Source organism: Eretmochelys imbricata, chromosome 1 (assembly GCF_965152235.1).
Source record: "Eretmochelys imbricata isolate rEreImb1 chromosome 1, rEreImb1.hap1, whole genome shotgun sequence".
NCBI classification, from domain to species: domain Eukaryota; kingdom Metazoa; phylum Chordata; order Testudines; family Cheloniidae; genus Eretmochelys; species Eretmochelys imbricata.
In genome coordinates, this window is record NC_135572.1 from 58,194,186 (window position 1) to 58,219,283 (window position 25,098).

Below are 25,098 nucleotides of genomic sequence, written 5' to 3' on the forward strand. Positions count from 1 at the left end.
AGCAACTTTTAATTGCAATGTAGCTGCAACCCGAAGGGTTAATTAAGTAATCCTGCTGCTGAAAAGCGCACGGCCAATGTGACACTTACATTAGAAATCAGATGCCCTTTCAATCAAAAATTTAAATAAATAAGTAAATAAAATAAAGTACAAAATTGCTGGGTCTGCTGAATTTTATCCCCAAATTATTTTTCATCATTTTTCAATCCAGCTATATTATTTATAGTTTTATAATTCATGGGGAAATTCCAGATTACCTCCCCACCCCTCAAAAAAGTTAAATATTAGCGCAAATAGTGTTCTAGGTGTAACGTCTGATCAAATGGCTAAACACCAAATTATTTTTCTATTTTCTTCATACTTTTCGTACCAAGGCAGGAGATAAAAGACCTTCTTTACAGGGTGTATTATTGTAAACACTGACCACCAGCAGCTGCAGATGTTAAATGTAAGAATCACCAAAATATCAACATTTTAACTGCAACATTCTGAAGAGAAGGAAAAAAGGAAAGGAAGGTCTCAAAGCAGCCGCTGCCTGCTGCACGTCCACTGGTTTCACTGGTTAGGGTGTCTGCGGGATAGAGATAAGCCGTGGGTGCAACAACTAAGCTAACATTAATTATTTAGAGAGAAGTATTTGTCACTTTGCAAAAGTGATAATGCTATCTGTTGGGCTGGGCTGTTCGAAGAACAGGGCTAGCAATGTAAATGTTGCCAGACTTTCAGTTATGGTCATTCTTCACTTCATATGACATAACAATTAAGATATAGGCAGAGCAGTATTCAGTGCAAAATATGAGTTTCGGATAAGCGCTTCATTTTTAGAACTCCTCTAACGTATTCCTCATTAAAACAAAAAACTAAATAACCAAAAACCTACGTAATGGGCCCCGAAAACGTGATAGGACAAATACATCCTATGACTTTCTATCTCAGCTGGGTATCCCTGGCAAGAATTGAAGAAATATACTTTGTATGCACTGCAAACCAGTTTTCTGTGTATAAACAAAGCTACCTACAGACGATTAAGATAAACTCATTTGCACCGTCGATATTAATTCATACTTTAAGGGAAAGAGATATTTAAATGACAGCTCTCTGGCTCTCGATGAATGATCTATCAAAAATGAAAGTTTGAAATGTCAAAAACACACATTTCGGTTTTAGTGTTGCAAGAGGAAAAACTAGCTCAATTATTTCAATTAGCTACTAGATCTGGAAAGTTTCACTTATTTGTCAGCAATTTACAAGTTAATTTCCGGGTTGGTGTCATCATAATTTCTGTCTTTTTGAATGTCCAATGACTCAAAAAGATAATTATATTCTCCACATGTGAAGTTATAGCATTTTTGATAATAATTGCCCATTTTCTGGAAGCCAAAACCTAAATAGGAAACAGCTTTGAATACACTATTTGCCCAGAGTTCTTGAGTCTGTGTCATTTGCTGAAGAATTTTTAAAATACTTCATTTTTATTATACCGTCTTGCTGGAGTTACACTGTTTACGTCACTAGGGAGTCAAATAGTCAAGTATTTGATATCCTGTTTATACAGAGTCATCACACCGACAAGAGTGTCGGTGTCTCTACATCTATTTCAAAATTGCTATTTATTCTTTAAAACAAAGGTAGAGACGCTTTTTTATAACAATGATGCCCTTTTTCTGATCCTTTGAACTTTTTTAAAAATTATAGTGTTCGACTTCTGTTAAAATGTGAGGTAATTCTGTACCTTATATTAAATGTTGAGTAACTGTTTATGTTCCAGGGGAAAATAAGAGTACAGGAAGACAACCAGTATTCTGAACATTTGAAATATTTACCATATGGAGCCATAACGTGTATGCCCCGTGCACCCCGAGATCCATTGGAAGAATGTGGCTTTGAGCCTGTAAATCCTAATCAGAGACTCAGTTAGTGACTCTCTTTTATTTAGTGAGATAACTGGCATAAACCAAAATGAACATCTAATCCGTTATACAATGCAAAGGGCACTGGAAACTGCAGTAATTCTGCAAAGTGGTACTTGTGCTGACCTTTGCATTGATAAACAATTAAATTTTTTAGCAGTTAACAAAGAGAATCTTAATATAATTATGCCACTATAGAAACGTAACATAAACCTACCTGTAAAAATGAGTCAGCATAAAGACCCATGTGAATTCTACGTGCAAATCTAAGCAGGATTTAATATGATAGGAACAGGAAACCGATTACCCTACGATTCTCGGAAAAAAATACAACCAAAACTATAGCTTCCATGACATTTCAAAGTAAAAGTTCCTCAGGAAATAGAATGCTAAGAAATCTGACATCAGTAGGATGATTTTCATGTTTACCTTCTTTCAAACAAGTTGTCCATCAAACAGATATTTAGTTGTTCCCAGAAGTCAAATATTTTGACAGGTGGAACCAAAAGAGGAGACAAACAATATTTCCTTCCTAAAATAAGCATTAAACAAATTGTATTACTAGTTCTTTAATGCACATACCCCTAGGGGTACAAAGAGGTCTTCCAGGGGGTACATCAACTCATCTAGATATTTGCCTCCTTTTACAACAGGCTATGTAAAACGCACTAGTGAAGTCAGTACCAACTAAAATTTCATGCAATTACTTGTTTATACTGCTCTATATACTATACACTGAAATGTAAGTACAAAATTTATATTCCAATTGATTTACTTTATAGTTATATGGTAAACGTGAGAAAGTAAGCAATTGTTCTGTAATAGTGTGCTGTGACACATTTGTATGTGTATGTCTGATTTTGTAAGCAAGTAGTTTATAAGTGAGGTGAAACTTGCGGTACAAGACAAATCAGACTCCTGAAAGGGGTGCAGTAGTCTGACAAGGTTGAGAGCCACTGCTTCAGCGAATTGTTCCTCCTCCCCCCACATGTGGTTCATTATTAAAACAATATATTTCAAAAAAATCACATCCCTGGTTGAGTGTTTTGGCGAATGTTCCAAAACAAGAAACGGGGTAAGACTTATAGATAGACTACCAACAATAAGGTAGATGCTGACCAAATCCAGATTATTTTATTTCATTACTTAGAGCAATATATGCTTAATTCAATATATAGTGACAAGCACATTTTCAAACACCCGCTAATTTACTTAAGCAAATCATACAGATCACATTTTGTAATTACATATACATGGGTCTTTTTCTCTCTGTTTTTTTAAAGCGATCTTGCTCCGGGACAGTCTAGTTCCTTGCACTTACCTTCTCCGAAACTTTATTTTACCGTCATTTGTTACCCTGAAACGTAATAAAAGGGTTACTTCATTATATTCTACATTTTCATTCCTACAATGTCACAATAAAGGACTAACTTTCGTTTCTTAACATTTACAGATGCACACTACTGATAACAGAAATATTATCAAGCACATGGGTGAAACAAAAGCTTTCAGAGATCCGATTTGATGCATATAAATCATCCAATCCTTAAAAACCTGGTCGGGCGTGCTTGATTCATGTGGTGGTAAAAAATACGCATGAAATTAAGCAGCCCTATGACCAGAAGACGTCCACTGACAGAATCATCTGGGGTTGAATTGTGTTAACTGGAAGCTGCTGATTCCTTCAGCTTCACCGTGAGGACTGAGCCCTGAAACGCAGACTGTGTCCATTTCCTCTGCAGGTTTCCCCAAACCATGTTTCGCGAGCCTTTTTTTTTTTCGTAGTGACTAAACGGATGTCTTGGAAGCGATTTGTTTTTTCCAATTGCCCTTGTGCGAGCCCCGTTCAGGACTCCTTAACCCTTTCGACGCTTTGGACTCGAGAAGTAGGTGCAAGGCTTTATTTCTTGGGGCTGACCCAGGTCCCCGCTTCGTGGAGCTTTAAGGGATTGAAATAACAGGAGAAACTTCAGGACTCCCAGAAAACTCCAATCCTTATGAAATAAAACTTAAATAAAAATAAAAAGATTGATTCAGATCTTCTAGTAGTATATATTTCGGTTTAGACACAGCAACGGGGTGTCGGATTATGCCGGCAGGCATAACCAAAACACCTACCTATTACCCACCCTCTCCCATTTAAATATAGCTGATCCTCTTCCAAGAACGAACCGTACTCATAAAACTTTCTCAGCTGTATTTGACAGTTAGAAAGAAAAGGAGAGGTTTTAAACTGAGGTTTCTAACAATCTCTCTCCGTGTCAGGGAATATTTTTTTTCCTTTTAAGAGTTTACAGCGGTTAAATTTGCTTTGTTTAGTGAGTGTCACTAAACTAGCATGAACCAGATATGGAGGTGTAAAAGTGGCGAATTTTCCTACTGTAGGCTATAGTCTCACAAAGCATGAGCTAAGAAACACAGCTTGGATACCTGCCATTTCACTGTAAAAAAAAAAAAATCTATTCGTTCCTCCCCTCCCTTCCCCCTCCGAAATTAGAACTGACGTTTTCTGTTCTCGTTTCTGTTATAGGTGAATAGGAGGTGGATTTCAATCGTTATATAGAAGCCTCGCTGATTTCATACTAAGAAGCGAGACTGAAATGTAACCACTTCAGGAAACAATGAGCTATTAAAAGCTATTAGTAAACAGTGCCGAATCAAATAAACATAATTGTTCTAAAAGTAATTTTTTAAGGAAAGAAAGGTCCCGAATCTCAATAGAAGGAAATTGGATTTGATCTCCTTGACTGATTCTGAAATCTGATACTTTACTGAATGTGTTTCGGTTTGTTTGTTTGTTTTTTTGTTTCCCAAGAAATATATAAGAGCTTGCAAAAAGATGTAAATAAAGGAACACTACAAATTGGTGATCAGCCATAGTAAATCTCTGTTTAGAATCCATAAATTTAAGACTACGAATGTTGGCGTTTGTTTGACTGCTCGTGCTAACGACATGATTAAAAAATAAACAAAAACACAGAAAGGGTTTCTTTCCAAAAGGCGGAGTTTCCCAGGGTATTTCATCTGAACTCTTTTTGTCATTTTGAATATAAATGGACGCGGAGTCTGACTGATTTCCTTAGACACTCGCTCGGCACGAGTGGGGGTGTAGTGTTATATGTACTGATCACCGATCAAACTGCTAAAATGTGTCTTCTCGCTTCTTCAGTGTTCAACTGTGTGTTCAACATGCAGCCTCTTCAACTATGTCCAACTTCACTTCAAACATGAATAAACTATAAACCTTAATTAAGGACATCGACACTTGGTATATAGCCCTTGCACAGCTTGTATTAAAGTGTATTAAACAAGGGATATGGAAAACAATATGGTAAGAACTTCTGGTTGTGAACTTCACACACTCCCTACGGTATTAAGAAAGAAAAACGGTATGTATCATGCAATAGCTCTTACCTACGTAACATCTATTATCGGATCAGCTAAGTAATCCAAAGCCCTTCTGAAAATGAAGTGCCATTCTTCTGATTACCTCCTTTCTAAACTTGGAGAAACTTATATTTGCTTAAATAATCTTTTTACTAACAAATTAGCTATTAAAATAACCTTAAATTGCATCTATTCTGACTGAACTGAAAACCGCAAGTAGGGAGGCAGTTTTGACAATGCTAGATATGAGGCGAGAATCGGACTCCATGTAACTCTGTATGCAGAGTTGTAGCCCTTGCTGGATCCCAGGATGTTACCAATAAAATATATTACCTCACCCACCTTGTCTCTCCATCTAACTTTGTTTATTTGTAAACATGGGACTAGCAACCACCAAATAAAGTGCTTACAGAAACTGCGGAAAAGAGCTCCACCCAAAAGATCCGTTGCTGACGGTAAGAATTGGAGTGTGTACAAGTTTGCAAGCTGGCTGTTCAGTGCTGACTCAGAACAGCAATGTAGGTCACAACGAGTTTCCTAGTTATCTAAATTCAAACAATTCAGCTTTTCTTTAGAGACTTCTAAAGAGCTGTTGTAACATTTCTAAACGCAGTGCTTTTACTGAAGTTTAACCTGTATCTGGGCAATTACATTAAGTTTGTAAGCCAATGTTTGGAGTCTGAATGCTTGTTTTTTGCTATTCAATCATTTCACCTTCTGCTTTTATCCTCTGTCCATTCCCATCACAATAATCCATTTCATTTGTCCTAAAAGCATATTTTTAAAAGTTGTTCCAATGACTCACAATTTTTTTTCATGAATTTTAAGAAAAGCATTTGACAGCCTAACTACTGTCTATTCAATTCTGGACTCTTACCAACACTGTTTATTCATCGTTTACTCATTAGTTTGACTCTTTATTACCATCATTAAGTGTTCATAGAATTAATCGTATACGTTATACAAAGAGCTATTAAAAACCTGCACCTTCTGAAACGGCTTTAACTCTACACACTGAAGGAACTCAGTCTTCTGAGTGACACCGAATATTGTCTATTTTCAGACTCGTTTATTTAAATTCTTTTGTTGTTTACTATAGCACGACAGAAAAAAATACTCATAGTGCTAAGGAAAAGTTCAGCGAGGATGAGCAAAGTGTCGGATGTTGCCGAAACAGCAGCAGCAGCGATGGAGAGAGCGGGAGATCTTATTCCCAAGCGCAAAGTTGCAAAGAAGATAAACCAGGATCAGGATACAAGATGAGAAAATAACTACAATATATGTATTTATTTCACTGTCGTTCAGAGTTTTCTATTCTCATAAAAGTGAGCCACAGTATCAGAGCCCTTCCTCCACTTTGCATTAAGATGAGTTTGTGCGCGCGCGAGGGGGTTGGGGGTTTCAAAGTGACTATTATATTTTTTTCAAGAAAATAATCCGTTGTAATGTAACATAAACAGTAAGGAAATCATCCGGCCAGGTACCGCAGGACACGAAAGAAAAAACCTCGAAATCTCACCAGGTCCATAGTTTCTGTTCAAACGCAGTATATCTCCCTGCATGTCCATTGCATATTTTTTTTAGAACAATCACATCACTCGGTTCATTAGCACAAAATCGTTTAGCCTCACTTCTATTCTTCAATTCCTTTCTAATGTGCATCAGTATACATATATAGATGGCCTTCGTGCTAGCAGAAAGGATTTCTCCTTCTAAACATAGAAGGTTCTCAATCCTGCAGAAGTTTCATGAATGTTTCGTTGAGGTAACAAGAGGCAGCACCAACTTCTTGCTGACCCAAGATAGGAACTTAGAGAGCGCTTAGCAGTTTCAAACAAGACCAGTGCCTGGCCTCCCTTTCCATCCTTTAGGCGCAGACTCTCACGCAGAGGGTACCACTGGAACCATCCCATCCAATGGCCCCTAAGAGACAGGTGACAATAAACTCCAAAAAAGCACATATTCTTTCAGCTTGTTAACGACACAGTTAAGCTCACAGAAAGATCCTAGGTCCCATGTGAGTTCATCCGTGCCAATTTATCTTGAATCATGGAATATCAGGGTTGGAAGAAACCTCAGGTGGTCATCTAGTCCAACCCCCTGCTCAAAGCAGGACCAACCCCAACTAAATCATCCCAGCCAGGGCTTTCTCAAGCCTGACCTTAAAAAGCTCTAAGGAAGGAGATTCCACCACCTCCCTAGGTAATGCATTCCAGTGCTTTACCACCCTCCTACTGAAAAAGTTTTTCCTAATATCCAACCTAAACCTCCCCCACTACAACTTGAGACCATTACTCCTTGTTCTGTCATCTGTTACCACTGAGAACAGTCTAGATCCATCCCCTTTGGAACCCCCTTTCAGGTAGTTGAAAGCAGCTATCAAATCCCCCCTCATTCTTCTCTTCTGCAGACTAAAACAATCCCAGTTCCCTCAACCTCTCCTCATAAGTCATGTGCTCCAGTCCCCTGGACTCTCCGGTCTCCACTCACTAGTGTGCTTTACTATTTTAGCCCAAATGTGGAAAAATTAAATGTGTAGCAGAAAGAGGGGGTTCAGCGATTGGAAACTGAGAACGTAAACAACACTTACGACCAAGCCAATTTGATTTCGTTTCACTGGAAGGCCCTCTTGCAATAGTCCTTGTTTATGTTCAGTTCAGAGGCGCTGTCCTCGGGCCAGAAAAGTGCAGTTTCATTTCTTGGATGGCGAAGGAGTCTTATAACTTCAACATCAGCTTTAAATGGAAGGTTTACATATTCTCTCAGCAAATGCATTGTCATTAACAGTCCAGGAATCTCCCCTGACATACTCTCCTCCCCTCCTACATGGTAGGAATGGAAAGGGAACTGTCATATATTCTCGGCGCACTTGCGGAGAGGAGAGCGAGTGTTCTACAGGTCTTAGCAATGCTGCTTCCCCTTTCCTGCGTACTAATCTCTTGAGAATTTGCCATGGTAGGGTTGTAACAAATTCGCTTTAGAACTCTTTTGTAGTAAAACAGACGAGTGTATTCAAATATATAAACATGAGAGGCAATGGAGGCGAACACAGAAGTGACAGCAGTGGGCACTGTGACATGCACTTGTAATAGCTTAGTGGGTGATACTCAGGGAAATCCATTCCTCTGCACATATAAAGCATAACCTGGATGCGAGCTCCAGAGTCCCTGAGAACGGGGAGAGTAGCTTCTCCCTGCTGCTGCTGTGCATGGCAAGGCAGCACTAAGCAGGCACTGGGCAGGCTGGTGCTCTCCTCAGACACGTGATTGAATCTGATCTCTGGCGCTGCTCAGTGGGGTGGTGGAGGAGGAGGAGAGGAGGAGGTCGCAGTGTTGTGTACTTAAGGTCGCGTGTGTGCTGGGTTTTTCTCCCTCTCTCTCTGAGGAGTAAGTGCCACTGCTCCGCCTTCTCCTTTTCGCAATGTTGACGCAATCTATAAATAGTGGAACAAAAGGACCAACTTCCTCGCAGCTTTGCTGAAACTGCACAAAAAAGGCAACAGGGGGGTTGTTATTTTTAATTTTTTTTTCTGGTTAAACAGCCGAATCTAGGGGTAATATCGCTACTGGAAGATTTTTCTTCGCTTTTTCATAATACTGGCAGCATCCTGCAACTGGCTATTTTGCTTTACAGTAAGAAGGGTGTTTTTCCTCCTCTGACAGATCAGTAAGTGCAATTCACATATTTCCTTTTTGGGGGGAAGGGAGGATTCTTGCTCTTCTATCTGCTACATTGCAAAGGCAGAGGGATAGAAAGGAAATAAAGAGGGACTGGGATTTCAGAGCGGGAGCTAAGCCATAGTGGTTTGTTGTCACTGAACTGGAGGGGCATGCGAGTGTACGTGGGTCTCATACTGTAGGGGTGTGTGTGTGGTGAGGAGCTGGGTTAGTCGGGATATCAACTGTCACATATTACAATAGGTTATAAAAATAGGGATAGTTATTGCCGCTTACAGAACAAAGCTGACGCACTAACCAATATTAAACAGGCTTTTGTTAGAAGGGAAATGTGTGTGCGTGCGTGTGTTAGGGGGAGCTGCCTGAAGCAAGTTGCTGTGTTAAAAAGGCTAGTAGGAGATTTGTTTACCGCCAGAGCTCATCGGCGTGTTTACTGAACACACGCCGTACTGGGCTCGCCTTTACCCAATCTGCTGTCGGAGCTGGAGACAGAGAGGATCTTCCACCTTTTCACAATCACTCAGGATTAAAAGGGAGTGCATTTGTGCTTGCTTGGGGGGTCAGCCTCCCCCAATCTCCACGACATGTTGGGGGCAGCTAATACCGAGCAGATAAACCCCCTCCCCTGTAACCAGAGGATCGGTGTAAGCGTAGGCAGCTACTGGCCAGGGAGAGAATTACATCATCCCCCCTCCAATTATGTTACCTTTTGAGCTCTACACGGTGAGAGATCATGGAGGCAATGACATTGCTCTCACAGAAAGCGGAGGGGAAGGGAACAGTGTGCTTGAGAGGGTCCCAGGCACACACAGGGAGATAAGCAGCCCAGGCGCGCGCGCCCTCACACACAGAGCTATAATGACCAGAACCTAGTGTTTACAGTGCTCACGCAAGCGTATTGTGACGTCATTTGATTGACAGCCAGTCCCTCCAGCCCGGCTCTGTCCAGAGCCTGACAACCGACTCTATATTAAGAAAAGAATGAAGTCACCGCCACCCTGACAACAGCAGGCGGCGGGGCCTTCCGCTGGCTCCCTCCCACCTTTCTCCCTCCCCTGGATCCTGGAGGAAACCGCTCTGCAGTATGAAGGGGCGATGAGGGCTCTGGCTTCCATAGCACCCCAAGAGGAAAGTGCCCAATGATCCCCACTTCCTTCCAGAGAGCCAGCAGGAGGGCGGGCGAAAGAGGGAGGTGACACTGACCAGCCCTGTTGAGAAGGAGCCTCCTCCCATTGTGCAATAACATTCAGGAGTTACAAGCGGTTTTGTTTAGCTAGGGAGGGGACAGGCACCAGAGCCAGTCTTGCACAAGCAAGACAAGGGACAGAGCCTGTAGCCTGGCAGTAGCCTCTGGAACTCATGGGCCAATTTCTCTCATCCTATATCACTTCCACCTTCCATCTGTCTCCATTACATGGCTCCCAACACCCAGAAACTGAGCGGCAACAGCTTGGCAGAAGGAATAGTTTATAGGTCGGACAATAAAGCCATGAAGGGACTTGTTACCCATAAAACCTGCATCGTCTATTAAATAGCAGCCGTCAGCATAAGGAAAGAATTCTAGTGTGCTACAGTATAGTCCAAACCACTACACGTACTGCTGTTTGGGGTCATTCCTGTACAATACTGGAGGTTGGTTTGTTTGTTTTTCAATAAGGGTGGGGCTCTGCTCTCAAATCGATAAGCAAACTTTTGAGAGTCACACAGAAGCTTTTCTGTATTTGGAGAAATGGGGGATGGGTTCTAACTGGGCCCTGTTTTTCTGCCTTTTCTGAGTCTGGATCATGATTTTAAAATGATCTAATTTCAGTCCTTTCAAAATAGCAACATCTATGATGAGTGGAGCTTTTCATTACATGCTAGTTCTGTTTGTTTAGTCTACCTCTCTTATAACAAGAAAAAAAAAAAAAAAAAGCCTGGTCACTCAGGCTTTGCACAAATCTTAATAACTGAGAGATATTCTAACAGCTCCCAACATGTCTGTCTTTTGGTAATATGTTAAAGTAAATGTGAATCACAGGTGGTGCATTCTAAAGGCTCCAGAAGGTGTACTAATACAGTTCAGGATTTAGTAATAAACAAGTACAAAATCCATTGTTTTGCCTCTAGATTTAAAAGTATTGCTTACTGTAAAGTAGCTCTTTTGTAAAACTAGATTTCTAACATTTGAAATGTTTACCTTAGTATCACAGTTAATACCATGTTTGGGTGCTTTACATAATGATGATTAATTTACACTGGACATTTTAAACAAATACTGTATGTTCAGGAAGCAATTTATCATAAGAGATTTAAGTTTTATTTCTGGACACAGAACAGCTAAACTGCTGTCTCAAAAATTTTATATGAACAAGATAGACCACACAGGAAACCATCCTAGTGTTGTGAAATTCCTAGGAATATACTTTTGATACTGTATTACTTATTATACAAATGACAGGAACAATGACATTTACTGGCCAGTCATAGTAGGTTTGTGACAGAGGACAATACATGGTACACCTTAGTTCAAAAGTTAATCTCTGCACAAAATAAACATTTAAAAATAATAGAAAAGCATGTTTGAATACAGAGTCCAAAAATTAATTCTCACATCCTCTCTTATTTTTTTCTATTTTATCATTTTAACATTATAAGATTACCAAAATATTGCAATGTATACTTGAGACATCAAAGGCAATTTTTCATTTATTAAATTTGTCAAAATACTGAAGTAGTACTTACCCACTGGAAAGTCAATAAATCCATATCACACTAAAAACAACAAAAAGTGTTTTACAGACAGTGATATTTGGTGAAAAAAACTTTTTTTCTCTAGTGCAGTAACCTAAAAATACAACTAAATAATAAACATTTACCCAGTGGAAACTGTAAGAATCATGGACTTCAGTTAGTGGTACATACAGTTTTTAACTTGTTGATGGTTTTGGTTTCTTCAAAGTAGTGTATTACTTTTTGAAGTTTGGGTGTTTCTGTTTGTGCAGAAAATAGACAGAAAAGCTTTGAGTTCCCTACTGTTACAAAAGTAAAAAGGAAGCTAAGTTTGAGCTGCTAAATTGGCAGTCTGGAATGAGTCGATAGTATCTCCTTTGTCCTGCTAGCTTTCTCTGTTATATTGTATCTTTGCTCTATTTCCTCTAAACAAGAAAGCAAGCATTTCACATTTAGGATTTCAAATTTTAGATATTTTTAATAAGGTTACATTTTTATAAGCCTTGTTGTTTTCCAAATGTTTTATTGCACAAGATTGGAGTACATACATCTTTTCAGATTATGGTATTTTAATAACAGTAAAACACTATCAATGACACTACACTAACTTTCATTAACCAAGTAGATAACTTCGTACATTTTTCAGCATATACTTAATTAGGTAAATTATTGTTGTCTTCTTGTTAATATACCTTCATAAGAAATCTAATGTGCACTTTTCCAAGCATTTCATAATTTCTGATTTGATACAAAAAACAGGTGAGAATTAGGACAAAAAGATGAAAACTACCCTTTATCTCACTTGCTGAAGATTCCCTTGATGTGGGTAAGTCCAGCAGGCAAAGAGCCATCATAGGTTACTTTTGCAACATCATCCTAGGAACTATGCCTAAAGATCATTGCACTCCAGCTATCTTCAGGTGGTGGACAGTCAATTAGGGATCAATGTCAGCTTTGGTAAATTAGAGCTGCCCTTAGGGTGCTCTAACTTGTACCAGAGACAGGGCTGGGCAGAGATCAGAGAGCTATAACCAGCTACTGGATGGCTCCCCAACTCTGCTACATTTACCAGAGCTTTGGTGCATCAGAGAATCTGGGCCTAGAACAGTTCATTCTATTCTTGTAAGTAGTCTGAATGATAGCAGTGTAAAATAAATTCCAGAGTTGTCAGTGTCTGGAAACAAGAAGTGGTTTAATGACTTAGCTGGTGGGGAGCTCTTTCAAAAGCTGAAGCAGGAAGTGTGGGGCCACTGTCACTATGGGGTCAGTTTCTATTTACCTGAAATCCAGTCTGCTCTGAAACTCTGGCCTTTGGATTTGGTATTATGTTGTACTGCAGATCTGTCATTCTCCCAGAGAAAATAAACAAATGTCAACAAAAATAGGTTGTGTGAAGGCACTAGTGTTCAGTAAATAAAATATGCATACTTTCTGTATTACACATATATATCCTTACTCTCATAAATAGTCTCATTTGTTTTAAATGTAAAAAATACACTGGAATTTAGAATCCGCCCTGTAGCATACACATTAAAGAAAACTAAATTGTATTAATTCGTTATGAGGATCAAATCTGTATTTCCATATGTACAGTGTGTAATTATTAATTACTTTTATGTTAAAATACAAAATCTTGAGAGTTCATTCAAGATAATACTCTGGGGTTTTTCTAAAAAATACAAACTTTATTTTTTAAAAGAGTTACTTTTTTTCTTGTGATTACCTCAGCAAATAAGCATAAGTGGGATATTCAGCACATGACTAACTTCAAATTAACCTCCCCTTCCATTCCCCTTTTTAGACTTCTAAAATTTGTTTCAGTGGACCGCTGATCTGCTGCAATGTCACAGCTACTGTGATTCTGGTCAAGAGTTGTGCCAGTAAGTGGCAGGGATTATTATTATTTAACAGTATGGTTTTGCAAAAAAAATTACAAACCCATGACATATAATGAAAGTCATATACTTGAGCCCTTATGCATCAGCTCCAGGCTCTAGCAGGGTTCAGTGGTAGCCGTGACTTTACAGTGGTTGGCAGTGAGTCCGTGCAATTTCAGAGTACCTGAAATAGGGGAGAAAATATTTGTTACATTTAATTATTTGTTAAATGCCCTTCCACTCCTTACTATTTGGGGCATCTCACGCATAAAAACACAGTTAGCCCTTAAAAAACTCTAGTTCCCCTTTAATTTTAGCTATTAGGTAGCAAATATTGAGGGTCATATTTTTCTCATCAATGAGATTTTTGTATTTGAAACAGGACAGAATATACCTCTAAATTTTAAAACAAAAGCTAAATCAGGTTATTTCTATATCTGACTTTTGTTTACTGAAAGAATACATTTAGTCTATTATGTGTTATTAATGCAGCACTTGGAAAATCTATTCATCCACTTTCCAAATGAGAGTAAAAAAAATTTCTCTGGTGAGCATAGGAGCTTAAGCCATTAACATCTGCAGCTTTCATTTAAAAAATAAAGTACACTTCTGTTCTCTATGTTGTGAATATTACCATAGTTCACATTTGGAGGGTTAACTGATGCAGTGTTGTCCTCCTGGGTCTGCAGGCAGACAGTTCCAGTGCCTCTGCTGCTGCTCATCACTTTATCAAGTAGTAGCAAAGTGAAATTAAGAAGGCTCTGCAGAGATGAACTTCTGTAGTTCAGAGTCTTATGACTAACTGTGAAATTGTCAGTAATATCAATATCATATTGGTGTACCTGTCTGGCAAAACTATTAACATCAGAATGAGGTACTACAGTTATTCATAGGGGTAGGGGAATAGGGGATAAAGAACAGATAAAAGAAATGGAGGCTGAGGGAGAAGTAAAGTAGCACAGACTCAACCACCATAGAAGCCACAATGCTCTCGAAAAGTGGAGAAGGGATAGAATCCTCCCTTTTCTCTTCTAGAAGCTATAAAGGGATGAAAGTTATGATTCGTACTGCAACTATATGCAACATCTTTATAGAAATCTCTGTATACCCTCTCATATCTAGTAACTGGTTATGGCAGGGAGCTCCATCTTTCATCCATTCTTCCCTGTCCCCCTCTTTTGTATCTATTTCTGGTTTGTGGATGTAGTCCTCTGACTAGTACCAGTAAATATCTAGTATAATTTTCAAGTCCTGCATTAATGCTCCATAACAGAGTCATATACTTAGTATTTTGAGAATAAAAGCAAGTAAAGCTGGCAAGATTAATTTTTAAAGATAACTACTACATATGTATAATTGCTTTTAATAAGGATTTCTATTATATATGTATAGTCATTCTTAATACTGTACATGATATTACTGTACAGTACTGAATATCACTGTGCATGTAATATTGTACATGATATTAGCAATTGCAGGGTATTAAATAATGCACTTTTTTAAAAAAATGTATAAACATGCACTTAACACAGGCTACAAATATGCACATAATACAGATCACAAAGTAGCCATTCCAACATGGCAGGTATAAAAGATAAATGCAAATTAGGAAAATTCAAAAAGTCTATCAAGTGAATAATATACATTTTTCACCTTACATGAAAGATTTAAAAAAGAAATATAAATGCAGAAAACTTTAAAAAAACTCTACACTTTTAAGACAAACTGGCAAAATCCAGAATATTCAATATTCAGTATTTAAACTACTGTTTTACATGTGTTTTAACTTTTAATTTGCCTATTACTGATTGAATGTTACATGCATGTGAACAACCTTTGCTTACTAAAATCACTAATTTCACCCAAAATATCCATTATATGATACTGTTTGATTGAGTGTTACAATCTTCATGTACTATTGACTAAATACGAATTTTTGGCAACCTTTCCATGTAAAATCTATGAATTGTTATAGGGTCTCATCCTGTAAACCCTTTTCACACAAGAAGTCCCATTAAAGTCAATGGGACTATTTGCATGAGTAAAGGCTACCTGTCAGTTTGGACTTTAGTTCATCTCAGTTTTGTAATGCTGATCTGTAGGAGAAATACTGCTGAAGAGCCAAAAAGAAAAATGCTAAATAATTAATACAATTATTTGCGTTTTGTAACTCCTACAGATTTTTCTCACTTAAAGCATTAGAACAACGACTCAAATGCCAATGCGGGAATATGGAAAGGAGGGGGAAGCTCATAAAAGTACTGTAAGTGTATATATGGTTCCTATTAATATAGTAATACAGGCTAGATTGAGCCCAGCCTTGCATGTCGACAGGAGGGCTAAACGGGCTGTGAACGGTGGTGCACAAGAGTCCTTCCTCAGAAGGTGCAGACAGAACTGTAGTCTCTGAATTCGGGGGAGTGAACCAGGCCCAGAAGGAGGAGGTGGGGCTATATGTCGTGTCCGTCCGTGTCGTCCCCTCTCCTCCCGCCCATCCACCCCCCCCCCGTCCCCAGCCAGCTGCAGAGAGGGGAGCATACTCTATTATGTTAAGAGCTAGTGGAGCATAAACACTCTGCCTGTCCACTGGGGAGCTCTTGGAGAGATTTTCTCCCAGAGCTCCCCCTGAGAAGTTGCTATGCTCTGCAGCACCCCTTACTCAAGACTGTGCCTTAAAGACAGAATTGAGCCTTCAGTTAGATACTGAGTATTTCTCTGTACGTGTGCAATATTTTTTAGGGAGGGATACCAAATAGAATGTTAATTAACTTACCTTAGACATAGAGTTTGTACGCTTCATGCTTATGAGAGTCATAAAACAATACATTTTTATATGTATCAGCACTGTAGACAAAGGTGACCTGCAAATATAAAATCAAGAATCAAGCAGCTTTAATATGATTTGCTGAATATCCTCAAATAAGCAGGGTTAATTGACGCATTAGGAATGTAAGCCTTGTTCCCTTCACCCCCATTCCCTTAGATCCTCAGAAGTTGCAGATTGCTGGCTACAGCTCTCTCTGACACTTCAAACTGAACTATACTGGTGATGTTACATCAACATCAAGATGGAGGAAGGGTGGTCTTGTGGCCAAGACACAGGGTTGGGAGCTGAGATTGGGATCATATTCCTCGCTCTTTCCCAGACTTTCATGTGTGGCTTTTGGTAAGACACTTAGCCATTCTTCACCTCAGTTTCCCAAATTATAAAATGAGGTTGATTAACACTTTTGTACCTTACAAGGGTATTGTGAGGCTAAATTCATAAATATTGAAAGACATTCAGATACTACAGTGACAAGGGCCATAGAAAGTATAAAACACCACCAAATTTAAAATAATTGGGAACATTTTGTTTAACTGTATATTTGACATAAAACTCATTGGTCGGGAACCAGATTGTTGAGTTAACCATGGCCATTAAAGATCACAGAGCTAGGTCATCTGGAAAGATCTGGAGTTAAAGCTCCCCCTGAGAAGGGTGCTCATAATGTGTCACCTCTCCAGAAAGAAATTTTCAAAGTTACAATGGGTGACATCCAGGCTCTGGCCTTTTATGCTGGGTAAAAGGGTCAGAAAAGTGTATAGAGGTTCTAAAAGCCTCTTATTTGGCCAGGGTAGGATACCTCGGCATAGGAACTGAGGAAAACAGTCATAAGGCTGCCTTCTGAGGAATCTCTCCAAAGCCCTGGGGCAGGAGGACATTCCTGGAGGTGGGAGGATTTGTCAGGGGTTGAAATTCAACATTGCAGAGATTCTGAGCAGCACTTTGGCTCAGAGGGCTTCTCAGGGAGACTGTCATAATTTAGGCCTCTGAGGCTGTCTGCATTATGCCTGGGGCCGTGGAGCAGCCCAGGATCGAGAGGATGCAAAAGTGGTTTAAAGCCACCTCAGACCCACCTGGGTTGTGAGTATTGTGCTGTGTCTCTTAGAAAAGCAGCGCAGAATCTCACCCAAAATGTCTAAAAGAGCTTGGAGACAGCTGTGGATGAAAAGTGCTCTATAAGTGCTAGGTATCATTACTATTAACAGATAATTATAACAAACCAATTGCAAAGTGGCAAACATTTTAACTGAAAGGAAGGATCATCTGTACTGATAGAGTCTGTGTTATGAAAAGACAAATTAGCAGGTAATAGCAAAATTGTCCTTTTATTCATACATAAAAATCTATCAGTCTGAAGGGAAAGGCTGTTGGGAATTAGCAAGCAAAATGGGTGAAGAGTGGGAAAGATAAGGAAGGAAATAAGATTTCATAGCAGACTACTGACCTTGGTGACTAAAGGCTCAATCAAACAAGGAAACAATATCCACCTTGTAATTCTTTGTAAATGAATGGATCAATGCCCAGGTCATTGCTCTTCAAATTTTGTCACAGACACTCTACTTCTCTCTTCCCACTGATCTTTTGAGGAGGTCAACAACCATGTGGACAAGGGTGATCCAGTGGATATTGTGTACTTAGACTTTCAGGAAGTCTTTTACAAGGTCCCTCACCAAAGGCTCTTAAGCAAAGTAATCAGTCATGGGATAAGAGGGAAGGTCCTCTCATGGATCAGTAGCTGGTTAAAAGATAGAAAACAAAGGGTAGGAATACATTATCAGTTTTCCCAATGGAGAGGGGTAAATAGCAGTGTCCCCCAGAGTGCTGAACTGGGACCAGTTCTGTTCAAAATATTCATAGATGATCTGGAAAAAGGAGCAAACAGTGAAATGGCAAAATTTGCAAAGGAGAGAAAATTATTCAGGGTAGTTAAGTCCAAAGCAGACTGCGAAGAGTTACAAAGGGATCTCACAAAACCAGGTGACTTGTCAACAAAATGGCAGATGAAATTCAATGTTGATAAATGCAACATTGGAAAACATAACCCCAACTACACATATAAAATTATGTGGTTTAAATTAGCTGTTACTATTGAAGAAAGAGATCTTGCAATCATTGTGGATAGTTCTCTGAAAACATCTGTTTAATGTACAGCAGCAGTCAAAAAAAACTAACAGAATGTTAGGAACCATTAGGAAAGGGACAAATAAGATAGAAAATACCATAATGCCACTATATAAATCCATGGTATGCCCACACCTTGAATACTGCATGCAGTTCTGGTCGCCCCATCTCAAAATGTATATATTAAAATTGGAAAAGGTATCGAGAAGTGCAACAAAAATGATTAGTGGATGGAACAGCTTCCAGATGAGGAGAGATTAAAAAAACTGGGACTGTTCATCTTGGAAAAGAGACAACTAAAGAGGGATATGATCGAGATCTATAAAATCCTAAATGGCGTGGAGAAAGTTAATAAGGAAATGTTATTTACCGCTGCACATAACACAAAACCAGGGGTCACCCAATGAAATTAATAGGCAGCAGGCTTAAAAGAAACAAAAAGAAATACTACTTCACACAATGCAGTCATCCAGTGGAACTCGTTGTCAGGGGATGTTGTGAAGGCCAAAATTATAACTGGGTTGAGAAAAGAATTAGATAAGTTCACGGAAATAGGTCCATCAATGGCTATTAGCCAAGATGGTCAGAGATGCAACCCCATGTCTTAAGTCTCTGACAACCAGAAGCTGCAAGTGGACAACCAGGTATGGATCACTCAATAAACTGCTATGTTATGTTCATTCTCTTCAAAGCATCTGGTATTGGCCACTGTTGGAAGACAGGATATTGGACTAGATGGACCACAGGTCTGACCTAGTATGGCCATTCTTATGTTCTTATCATTATCTGCTTTTCTTTAATAATACGCTGCTCTAACCAATTTGGATATGGTTGCTTTATATACTCTGTTGCCTTTTTTTTTAACCAGTATACACCAGAAATAAAGTATCTTATTTTCAAAAGGCTTCCATCATTTCTAGATTACATTTTTTGGCCCTTCTCACATCCAGAAAGTGAAACTTCAATGCCCTTAGGATGAGAAAGGCTTAGGTGAATAATGGGATAATAAGTGAATAGTGAATAATATGAAAAGATAAGATTATTTTAGGGAGAAACTCTGGGGCTATGAAGAAGACTATCTTATTAAGAAAATAAAGAAACTGTTCCTGAATTGAAACTGTTTCTGGAGTTCAAATTCTCTCTCAAAATGTGACTCACTGAAAGGGAAAAAACCCAGGAACTTTAGAAAGCGGTTCAAATGGAAGCTCCATCAACGTAGAAATAAGCAAATTTAAGTTCCAACAAGCCATAAGATATTTAATTGATGGCTGAAACTCTGGAATGGCCTTGATACATCTTGAGATGTGAGGGTGAATTGCTACACTGTCTGCATCTAGCAAGTTTGAGCACCTCAGATGCTGAAATCTGCGCACAGAAATAGTTGATTGTAGATTCTGGACATAAATTAATTCCTTGATTAAAGAAAGACATCCATGAGTCAAAAAGAATTGCTGAACTGAAGGAGGTTCAGGTCTTAAAGTTCAATATTGCTAATTTTAATTTCTCTGGGTTGAGACAGATCAGTAGGTCCCCTGGAGTTGGAAGCATACATGACAAATGAAGAAACATCTCTATGATGTGATGGACTAGTCATATGAGAATACCTGTATTTTCTATGCTTAGAGCAGAAGAGCTTTAATTTCCTGTTGTTGCTCAAGGCAATCTGGTTGATGGTAAGTATCCCCCAGTTCATGACGATCTCATTCAAGATAATCTGATTTAGCCCAATTTTCTAAGTTGCTCTTTAAAACCTCCAATGATGGGGATTCCGCAGCCAGCCTTGGAAGCCTATTCCAATGCTAAACTATCCTTATAGTTAGAAAGTTTTTCCTAATAACGAATCTAAATCTCCGTTGCTAAAGATTAAGCCAATTGCATCTTGTCCTACTTTCAGCGAGCACGGAGAACTGTTGATCACAGTCCTCTTTATAAAAGCCCTGTTGGAAGACTGTTACCAGGTCCTCCTTCAGTCTTCTTTTCGCAAGACTAAACACGCCCAGTTTTTCAACTGTTCCTCATAGATCTGGTTTTCTAAATCTTTTATAATTTTTGGTGCTCTCCTCTGGACTCTCTCTCTAGTTTGTCCACATCTTTCTTAAAGTGTGGCACCCAGAACTGGACATAGTACTCCAGCTGAGGCCTCACCAGTGTTAAGTACAGAACAATTACCTCTTAAACCTTACATATAACACGGCTGTTAATACACCCCAGAATGTTAGTCTTTTTCGCACCTGTATCACATTGTTGACTCACATTCAGTGTGAACCACTATAACCCCCAGATCCTTTTCTACAGTACTACTGCCTAGCCAGTTATTCCCCATTTTATAGTTTTGCGTTTGAGTTTCCTTCCTAAGTGTAGTACTTTCCACTTGTCTTTATTGAATTTAATCTTATTAATTTCAGACAGATTCTCCAATGTATCAAGGTCCTTTTGAATTCTAATCTTGTCCTCCAAAGTGCTTGCAACTCCTTCCGTCTTGGTGTCACCTACAACTTTTGTAAGCATACTTTCCACTCCATTATCCAAATAATGACTAAATATATATATTTTTAACAGCCATACTGGGTCAGACCAAAGGTCAATCAAGCCCGGTATCCTGTCCTCTGACAGTGGCCAATGGCAGGTGCCCCAAAGGGAATGAACAGACAGATTATCATCAGGTGACTCATGCCCTGTCACCCAATCCCAGCTTCTGGCAAACAGAGGCTAGGGACACCATTCCTGCCCATCCTGGCTAATAGCCACTGATGGACCTATCTTCCATGAATCTATCTAGCTCCCTTTTGAACCCCATTATAATATTGGCCTTCACAACACCCTCTGGCAAGGAGTTGCAGAGGTTGACAGTGCGTTGCGTGAAAAAATACTTTCTTGTGTTTGTTTTAAACCTGCTACCTATTAATTTCATTTGGTGGCCCCTTGTTCTTGTATTACGAGAAGGCGTAAATAACACTTCCTTATTTACTTTCTCTATGCCACTCATGATTTTATAGACCTTTATCATATCCCCCCTTAGTCGCCTCTTTTCCAAGTTGAAAAGTCCCGGTCTTATTAATCTCTCCTCATACAGAAGCTGTTCTATACCCCTAATAATTTTTGTTGCCCTTTTCTGAACCTTTTCCAATTCCAATATATCTTTTTTAGAGATGGGACGACCGCATCTGCACACAGTATTCAAGATGTGGGCGTACCAGGGATTTATATAGAGGCAATATGATATTTTCTGTTTTATTATCTATCACTGTCTTAATGATTCCCAACATTCTGTTTGCTTTTTTGACTCCCGCTGTACATTGAGTGGATGTTTTCAGAGAACTATCCACAATGACTCCAACATTTATTTCTTGAGTGATAACAGCTAATTTAGACACCATCATTTTATATGTATAGTTGGGATTATGTTTTCCAATGTGTATTACTTTGCATTTATCAACATTGAATTTCATCTACCATTTTGTTGCCCAGTCACCCAGTTCTGTGAGATCCTTTTGTAGCTTTTCGCAGTCTGTTTGGGACTTAACTATCTTTAATAGGAAAAGCACAAGAACAAATACCTTAAAAGATTTTTTTTTAATTAAAACACCCACTTTAATGATTAACTTTGTCCTTAATGTATAAGACTTGAAGCAGCTAACAGGTTTATGCTGTTACTGTTTCTCACAGGAATAATAATAACTGACTCTCATACAGCACTTTTCATCAGTGAATCTCAAGGTGCTTTACAAATGAGGAACATATCATTACCCCCACTTTACAGATGGGGAAATTGAGGAACAGAGAGGTGAAGTAAAACAGCAGGCTACTGACGGAGCTAGGAATAAATTCAGATCCCACAGGTGCCACTTTAGTGCCCTATCTATTAGGCCACACTGCTCTGCACAGTAGTAAATCATTGGACAACTCTCTCACGTTCTCTAACTTCAAAATTAATTTTATTACATACAATGAATAAAAAAAAGACATGTATTAATACTTTGAATAGAAAATTTATGCAAATTATTCTCATTTCTTAAGTATCCCTGCTTTTATATTCTTCTGTCCCATACTTTAGGCTCCAGCTCAAGTATAAGAGTGATTCTGGTTAAAACACATCACGGGCATGAATGCTGATAACATGCACTACACATATTTTTGAATATTGTTTGTGTGCCGCAAAATGAAAAATCTTGAAGTTTAGAACAGAAATATGAACTACACTTTTTTTTAGTACACTAACTAATTTTATTTGATGATTAATTTATCATAGGACCAAATGCATGGATACTTTTACTGTATTTAGGTTTTGTTTGTATTACTAATTGCCTTTATTTACCATGAAAAAAACAAACAGAACAACACATAGGCTGTTAATCTTTAACCACAAATGGTAAAAATAAGCATAGACCAGTTGTAGTTTTGTTTAGGGATCACAGACTTTTTCCGTCTATCAATCTGGAGCAGTGGTTGGCAACCTGCAGCCTGTCAGGGTAATCTGTTGGTGGGCGGCCAGACAGTTTGTTTACATTTGCACGGCCACCCGCAGCTTCCAGTGGCCACAGTTAGCCGTTTCCGGCCAATGGGAGCTGCAGGAAGCAGCACGGGCCACAGGGATGTGCTGTCCACCGCTTCCCGCAGCTCCCACTGGCCAAGTACGGTGAACCGCAGCCACTGGGAGCTGCGGGTGGTAGTGCAAATGTAAATAAACGGTCTGGTGGCCTGCCAGCGGATTATTCTGACAGGCTGCATGTGGCCCGCAGCCTGCAGGTTGCCCACCACTGATCTGGAGTGTGCATTGATCTTTACTGTGCAACACGCTTCTAACTTGCTTTTTGCTGATTCAACATGGGTTTGGAACCATCTATCAATAAAAGTTTATATATTAGAATGAGTAAAGCTATACGACAAAATGTAAGAAAACATCAGACCACACTCCAGAGTTTTGTCAGATAATTATATTTTATTTAACCACAAACTAATAATTATGCACCAAATTGAGCATACTTTTCAATAGTTTTGTCGGAGTAAGGGCTGCATTATTCCACACTATATACAAAAACTATGAACAAAGGAGGCCAAAATATTGCACCAAATGTTGCAGTGGTAGTGTTTCTTGACATTTTACTTCCAGATTCCTGTCTTCACACAAGTCTCCTTTATTCTTACATTTTCTCTTCCCCAAAGATAGTTTCTCTCAAGAATCTCCAAATTATTTACTGCAAAAATCTTAAAAACCGCAAATAAACATAAGCAAATGTGGCTTTGACATTCATTTATCCTAAGTAACTGGTCAAGTCATTTGAGGCCTCCATTGCTCAATCCACTAAAACATAAATCAGGATGGCAAACATGAACCTTGCCTAAGTCTCCAGGCTCTGCATTTTACCCCCTTGCTGGGCATGGGCTTATAACCACATCTAGCTTAGATTTTTTGCTTCTTTGCCATACTTCATTTGCATAGACCAGCAAGCCATACCCACAATCACATATGAAAATGTTTTCGAAGATGTAGTTTCTGCAGTTAGGTTTTGCTTTTTAATATTCATAAATACAGGTTATGCACAGGTTAGTTTAATAATGTATTCCTAAAAGTTAGTAGTTCTTCTAGCTAATCTAATCTATTTATCTATAAAGCATCCAACACTATGGTACCTCAGTGCAATCTTCTCCTTCATACTGTGTTGTGTTTCTTAAAATACAAGCTGTACTGTCAGAAGACTGGTTAACAAGAGAGACCTGTCTTTCTTATTAACTCATACAGGGCCTGATCCAATGCCTATGAAGTCAACAGGAATCTTTCTACAGATTTCAGTGGGCACTGGATCAGGCACATAGATCTCTTTTTCTCTGAAATGAAACTTTTCTACTAATGGCTGCATACTGCCTCCAGCAGTTTAACTTTCCTTTATTCCTATATACAAGAGAAGATATAATCCTTAGTAGATGGTTAGAAGATGCAGAAATAGAATTTCCAGATTGAAATCTTCAGCAATCTGATTTGCTGGGGATGTAGTTTTAGATTTTTCTAGGATTAAGGATTTTCTAATGCAAAGTTCTGCTTCTTATACTAGCAACTAGTTTTAAGTATTTACATGATATTCCATAGCTCCTCTCCCATTTTTTTTCAGGATCTCTTCCCCTGTAGTTCTAAATCTGACTGGTTTTCCTGAAAACAGGAACTAAAGAGTACAAACATTTTCAAGCAGGTTTAGATTAATCAGACCAGTATTCTGAGAGAGAAGCAAAAAACTTACATACTCTTTAGTTGGCTGTCTTATTTTCTGAATCTATCTTTATGAGAGGTCATAACGTCAGAATTTTATCATGAATACCCACTTAAATACCCACCAAATAAAATGTATTTATTTTAATACTCTTAGGCTAAATAAGTAATATTACAGTCATTGACAAGCTTACTTCTTTTTTCTCTTAATTTAATTATATGTATAAAGTTCTAATTTCTTGTACCACTGATATAATCCTACTTTTTCTGATGCATTTTATAATAGCTATTGTTTGCAGTGACATACATCTTCTGATACCAGAACTAATCAAAGTCAGATCATCATAGCACCATACTGTAGTACTGTTTTGTTCCCCGTTGAGTT

At 38.7% G+C, this 25,098-nt stretch overlaps 2 long non-coding RNA genes across 25 annotated transcripts in view; one reads left to right on the forward strand and one right to left on the reverse strand.

Moving 5' to 3' along the window:
- The window catches only part of LOC144261476 (uncharacterized), an 86,545-nt gene extending 80,960 nt beyond the window's left edge, over nt 1–5,585 (reverse strand). For 3 of the 7 annotated variants that reach the window (XR_013345297.1, XR_013345304.1, XR_013345295.1), the window contains exon 1: nt 371–1,817. This is a non-coding gene — a long non-coding RNA (uncharacterized LOC144261476). Of the gene's footprint in view, nt 1–370; nt 1,818–3,231; nt 4,249–5,324 lie in introns of those variants that run through there. The other 4 variants (XR_013345302.1, XR_013345296.1, XR_013345305.1 and 1 more) reach the window with 4 other exon arrangements.
- Nucleotides 5,586–8,636: 3,051 nt separating this feature from the next.
- Nucleotides 8,637–25,098, forward strand: part of LOC144261432 (uncharacterized) — a 68,449-nt gene continuing 51,987 nt past the window's right edge. For 8 of the 18 annotated variants that reach the window (XR_013345282.1, XR_013345266.1, XR_013345273.1 and 5 more), the window contains exons 1-2: nt 8,764–8,963; nt 15,743–15,826. This is a non-coding gene — a long non-coding RNA (uncharacterized LOC144261432). Of the gene's footprint in view, nt 8,964–12,445; nt 12,513–15,742; nt 15,827–25,098 lie in introns of all 18 variants that reach the window. The other 10 variants (XR_013345267.1, XR_013345270.1, XR_013345287.1 and 7 more) reach the window with 10 other exon arrangements.